The following is a 6,823-nucleotide window of genomic DNA, read 5'->3' on the forward strand; positions in this document are numbered from 1 at the left end:
TCGAAGAATGTTTACACAACAGATGAAATAATTTGTGTGCCATATGGAAGATAGGGAACACAAAGAGCAAATACCTTATTAATAACTCCAAAGAATCAGGCCCTCCATCTCTAGCCATTCTGCAATCCAAAACTTCAGACTTGGAGGGCAGGGAGCGAGGAATTAATTCAGCCCGCCTGTGTCGAACCAGTTTGTTCAACCTAAAACGCAGGACAGACTTCCCGAAATGACAAATCATAGGCTCAAAAAACTCTGCTATGAATGCGCGAGAGGTACGCCGAATGTGGGGATTGTGTTCCAATCGAGCAAACCATTCATCTTCACCCACTGTAAGAAGGGCGGGTCTGGCCGCATTGACAGGACGGTGAGTAGAAATGGCTGTCAGCTTACTACATGAAGAAACTGAAAGCCTGGCCAGCTTCTCAAAATCGCAAGGCAACACACAGATGGTAGATAACTCTGGAAGGTGAATTAAAGTGATACTTTTAAGTTGTGGAAAAATCACCCTGGGTGGATTACTTGCAATTTCTTCAGGCCACAGCTCTGATATATCAACCAGGAGTTCAAGTCGTGTGCAACCACGAATATCCAGAAGTTCGAGGAATTTAAGCTGCAGTACCCATGTAGCATGCTTTATTCTTCCACATTTGATAATATATACCTCTCGAAGGTGATTTCCTGTATTCCTCCATATTACTTTCTCCAGTGTACTGAGGTTTTCCAAACAGAGATGGTTGAGGTTTGGGAGTAGCACATCTTTACTAGGAGACTGCGTGGGATCCCATTCAGCGGCAACCTCCCGCAAACTGTCAGAGCTAGAAATGGCCAGCTCCTTTAGGCTGTCTAGATCGCCGAGCAGCTTCAAATTCATTACGTTGCAGTTTTTTGCCTGGGGCTGCTGGTGCTCACTGCAGAAAAATGGATTAAGCAAGCAAAGTGACTGTACACGCACCCTCTTCATCTTCTTTAGGATCTCGATATTAGCACTCTGTCCCTGCAGGCAAATCCCAAGAATTTGCAAGTTGTCCATTTCTGGGTCTGCCAATGCTAGTAGAAGAGGAGAAAAGGAAACAGCATCAGACTTTGGACGGTAAGGACGCTCCGAACTGTCACAGAAAAGGTCCACCACTTGAATGTTCTGAAGTCCTGAGAATAATCCTCTTGGTATTGCTCGAAGGTTCCAAGCTTGCCTTAGATGCAAATGCTTGAGCTTTGACAGCTTCCCGAGCTCCATCGGCAGCGCAAACATCCCACTTCCCACAATGTTGAGGTATTCTAGCTCGATCAACTCACATATCTCCTTTGGAAATTCCTCCAATCTAAATTGGGAACCCAAATCTAAAAAGGTCAAAGCTTTGAAATCAGAGATGCTTGGTAGTGAAGATAAGCAATCCTTCCGCTTTACCAGCATCTCGAGCTTGGGCCAATCTTTCTTGGCAGGCCATGCATGATTGGTAGACAATGTGTGCCAGTTCTTCTCGATGCCCTTCATCCGTGCTAGCTTCCTCTCACATATGGGCCACATGTTGCTATTCCCCATAGGCCGTTCTGTCTCCTCGATCCATACTTGCTTCAGCACGCTCCACCTCTCATCTCTCATTGGTGCTTGTTCCCTGCTGTCAGCTTCCAAAATCCACAGTGCCATGTCACGGATGACGTCGTGCATCTCAACCACCTTGCTTCCTTTCTTCTCCAAGAGCGACGCATCCAGCAGACAATGGATCATCTCTTCCCCTCCTTCAAAACCATCAGAAGCTTCTGAAAAACCAAGCCCAATACACCATTGGATAAGCTGCTCCTTAGGGATGCTCTCGTTTTGAGCCCACAAAGAGCACAATAGTAGACAGCCTCGCAGTCCATCATTTGCCAGATTGTCAAAACTGTATTTTAGACACTGGTATACCTCTTCATCTGTATCGAGGTTATTGTGGACCTTTGACTTCTTCAATCTGTTTATTGCATTCAGCCATAGCCCAGGATCTTCCTTCGCTGACATAGCTGAACCGACGACGCACAGAACTAGTGGTAAGCCACCACACTGCGCTGCCACCTGATACACATGTTTTTTTGCAAGTTTGCACAAAATTGGTCATTCACGGGATATGTTGCTTACATCTAAGATTTTGATCGCTCTAAACAAACTATTCCCTCCGTTCCTAAATGCTCCCTCTGTCCCGAAATACTTGTAGTTGGGGGAAACTAGTAGTATTTCGGTACAAAGATAGTATAAGTCTCTTTAGAGATTTCAATATAGACTACATACGGAGTAGAATGAGTGAATCTACACTCTAAAATACGTCTATACATCCGTATGTAGTTTATATTAAAATCTCCAAAAGGACTTATATTTAAGAACGGAGGGAGTATTATTTTGATCTGGATCAGTAAACTATATTGAATTCAAGATAATATACGCATGAAGCTTTTTTTGAGAACCACTTATTCTTAAGGAAAGAATAGAAAGAAAAAAATCGGACAGAGAGGGTGTGCTAGAGTATGTCACAACGATGTTACTTCAAGGATGCAATTAATAAGTCTGCTCCATTCAGTCCCCCTCAAAAAATTTAAATGGGTAGTTCTGTCTTTTACTTTAATCGAAATTAAATGACGCTGGCCCACTCCTGATCGGTTGATCCAGATCCAAACCTGACTGAAGTGACCCGGTAGTCCTACGTCTTTAAAGTTTGAGAAAAGTATGTTTTTTGTCCCAAGTTCCCCAAAAATATAGACTTGGTATATCAAGATTTTTTTCGTAGACATTTTTGGTCCTTCAAGTCTCAAAACCGGATAAATTTGGTCCAAAATCATATTTTGACCATGATGACTGGTTTTAACCATGTTGACCGGTTTGACTAATGAATAGTAAATTCGAAAAAAATGAAAAACTACTATAAGTCTCTTAAATTTTGTGGCAACCAAGATGCTTGGGTGTGCTAGGTGTGTGAAAATTTGTGTGGTGTTTCGACATTTGTGGAGCTCGTGCGAAAAAAAAACAAAATTTTGCTCACAAAAAAGCCAAATTTTGTTTTTTTGCTAGAGCTCCTCGGATGTTATTTGACCATAAAAATTTACACGCACCTAGTGTACAACATCTGGGTTGTCACAAAATTTCAGATTTTTTTATTTGCTATTTTTTCGAATGTATTGTTCATCGGTCAAACCTGATCAAAGTGGTCACATCCGCTTTAAAAGAAAATCCTACTTAAAATTTTAGAAATTCTAAAAACAAAAAATGATGTCGTATTGGTAACACCACATAAATTTAGATGCAAAAATTGAAACATAGTATGATAAACAAAATTGACAAATAAAATGGTCGATCTCAAAACCCAGTTTGCATTAGCTACTATCCGCGTCGTGAATTTTCTTTATATATATTATTGTGGATTTGGATCTAAAATTTTATACCATGGTAGATACATACTTATTTGTACTTGCGTCCTCACAAAACCTTGTCTTTTTTAATGTTTTTAAAGGAATTTTTTTCGTGAATACGCAACATCCTCAGAAAACCTTGTCTTTTTAAATGTTTTTAAAGGGGGTTTTTTCGCGAATACGCAACAGTGCGTATCAAGGAGCCGCAGAGCGTCGGTGATGGGTTGCTCAGCCCGAGAAAGGGCCATATGCTAGTAATGAGTTGAGTCCTTATGACGCCCCCGTTTATGATCATGCACTAATCATATATGCATCATGCATGATGATGAACGGCGACTCACGTCAATATCACAACATAAGTTAAAAAGATGCTAGAAAAATATCACAACATATGCTAGTAAAATGAGGTTTTTACTAGTAGAAGTTAAAAAGATGCTACTACTTAATACTTAGTCAGGATGTAGTAGAAAAAAAATCGATGCGAACCCATAAGTTTCAAACAATGGACGGTCTAGAAAGACATGTACAAATGATAAGAGTTGTAAAACTTAATCTAATTAACCTCAATTTAGAATAGCACAGCAGGTTGAATGTGGAACTAAGTTGAGTATAGTATCAATACCTCCTTAGCCAGGCTGGGAATCCGAGAGTGGGCTTGGATGGCGCGGTTCCCGACTTTATCCAGGAAGAGTAGCAACGCATCTTGTTTGTTCAAGCACCCTGCAGCTATGATGTTGTTTTCTTGGCATCTCATATTGGCGCATACGGTGTTTCTTCTTGATGTTACTATAACTTTACGATGCCGCCCCGGTTCCCCAGTAATTGGTGGGATGCCGATTGCTTGCAAGTCAAGGCGTTTCCATAGGTCATCCAGCAGCAACAAGAAGTTTTTGTCTCTCAGATGATTATAAATGGTGTCAGCAGAGTGTTGCATACTGGATTCGGAGGACAATGACGCTCCGACATTGTTTGCAATGCACTGTTGCACCTTATGGACATGGTACTGTTTGCCAACCTTCACAAAAACAATATGGTCGAAGGACTCCCAGCCAGAATCACGCACAAGCTCCAGAAGGGTGGTCTTGCCCACACCGCCCATGCCCCATACCCCGAAGGACCCAGGAGTTGTGTCTTCAACAAATCGGAGAGCCCGGACAAGCATATGTTCCATTGCCCTGATTCCTGATCCCCATCTGTGGACCGCTCTGTCAAGGGTCATGTTGGCACGTAGGGTCGCGTTGGAAACGGCCCGTGGATGGGTCGCCCAACGGATATTGCCTCCTTCCAGTATGCCTCCCCACGGGCGATAAGTAGCTTGACTTTTTCAAGCTCCAGATCTGCTAGCTTGCCGACAGAGCATCTCTCCCGGTAGTTTTTGAGGTGCTTCCCAAGCCAGGCAAGGAGGCCCGCCAAGGTCATGGGTCAGCAGCGCATCCCTCCTGCCCATGATAACTTGTGCCGCCTGCTGCGATGCTTGAATGCACGTCTGCAGACGAGGGTCTGGGACGATCGCGCTGGTGGTCCGCCGTCAAGCCGAGCAGCCGCTGGATCCCCTCCAGGAGGTCGTCCACGCGCCTGGGGACGTCGAATGGGTGCCCCAAATGCTGCGCCACGGGATCCCAGCACTTGGTGATGAAAAGCACAAGCAACGTTGCGATAATACCAGGAACGATGGTCCAGGCGGATACCATCTTCTTCTCGCTCACCCTTCCTCCGCCACTTTCTCTCTTTCTGTGGGTACGCTTCTATGTGTTGTGGTACTACTGCTAGAACTTTCTAGAACAAATGAGCTTACATGATGTTGAGATGTACTATAGAACTTCAACGGAGGAAATTTCCTAGGAAGCTTCCTAACGTGATGTTGAGATGCCTATATTAAACGGCAGTATGAATCACCAACCGCCGGTAGGTCACCTTCCCCATAATATATAATAAGCTCCCACATGGCACCTAACGTGAAATGAGTTGAGAGTATATACCAATACAAAAGTAGTGAACTGCCACGCAATATGCGACTCAAGCCACCATGTTCGGTTTCGTAGATTTTAAACTATTCATATTGTTCTCGTACTCCCTTCAATTCATAATTCATGATGTAGTGCTTACCCGTTTTTCAAGATCCATAAAGTAGATCAATAATACATAAATCAAGTTATTGAAAAATTATACCATTGAAACTTCTTTTGAATATGAATTCAATTGTATCATTTTTATGACACATAACCCGCATTCTACCGGTTAAATTTGTGGTCAAAATTTAATCTTAAAAAACATGTGTGCACTATACTCCCTCCGTCACAGTTTAGAAGGCACAGTTAAATTTGCGTGCGTTTTCATAATAGACAAGGTTTAGGGTGCATTGCATTTATTTCTAGTAGCTAATTAGTACTTTGATATACTATTTCTATATGCATGCGTAGTGTGAATTCTATTTTTTTAGCCCATCTCACAATCAATAGATAACCATCTAGGTCCCAGAGAATTTCCAAACGCGCCTTCTAAATCGTGACGGAGGGAGTATTATGGAATGGATGGATTATTTATTACTAACAGGAAAGTCAAACAAGCCACCACATTCATTTGCATATTATGCTAAAAACATACTCCCTTCATTCCAAAATATAATGCGCCTGTGCTTTCCGAGATCCAACTTTGACCATAAATTCAACCAACGAGACCGACTGCCGTGGGAGTAAAAATTATATAATTGAAAACTTCTTTTGAATACTAATTCACTGGCATAATTGTTGCTCCCATCACAATCGGTCTTATTGGTTAAATTTATGATCGAAGTTGAAGCACGGGAATAGAAAAAGCATCTATTATATAATTAAAACAATAGGAAAACAAGCCATCACGTTAATAGAATTAATTACTATCAGGTTTTCAATGAATAGAATTAATTACCCTATACCATAATAATACTTTGGAGATTATATAATGAACATAACAATAACCAACAAATCTAAACGCGCAAATGCGCAGGTCACATTGCTAGTTATATTTTAAAACAGAGGGAGTATGTAAATCTTCGGCTGGTGACCGGCATCTTCAGAGAGTGATGCACCTAACGACGTCCCCGCTTTTAGCAGCGGAAAATGACAACAGAGGCCGAGCATCAAGTAGGCCGGAATCTGCGCCATCGCATCACCATGGGATCCGCGCTGCTGGTCTATCTGCCCTGTATTTGTTTTTTCTTTTGGCGACATGCAGGTGTGTCTAGGGCTGGAGAGCTTGCTGCATGCCCATGTACAGTGGCAGTGCGGACATGTTCATTCACGGGCTGCACCGACGAAGGAGTCGCAACATGCGTGGCTGGTCACTAGTTTCATGAGGCCAACTTCATCGCGCGACTCTATCCTGTCTGCCTTCGTCTGTTTGGGGTAAAAAAAACAAATGAGACGACCCAGTGCGTGGCTGCAAACAAACTTTTGTCCGCTTTCAATCC

General features: G+C 42.5%; 1 pseudogene; it reads right to left on the bottom strand.

Annotated features, from left to right (window-relative positions):
- LOC123149367 (uncharacterized) overlaps positions 1 to 5,066 on the bottom strand; it is an 8,710-nt pseudogene extending 3,644 nt beyond the window's left edge.
- Between the last annotated feature and the right edge of the window lie 1,757 nt (positions 5,067 to 6,823).

Source organism: Triticum aestivum, chromosome 7A (genome assembly GCF_018294505.1).
Source record: "Triticum aestivum cultivar Chinese Spring chromosome 7A, IWGSC CS RefSeq v2.1, whole genome shotgun sequence".
Lineage (NCBI taxonomy): Eukaryota > Viridiplantae > Streptophyta > Magnoliopsida > Poales > Poaceae > Triticum > Triticum aestivum.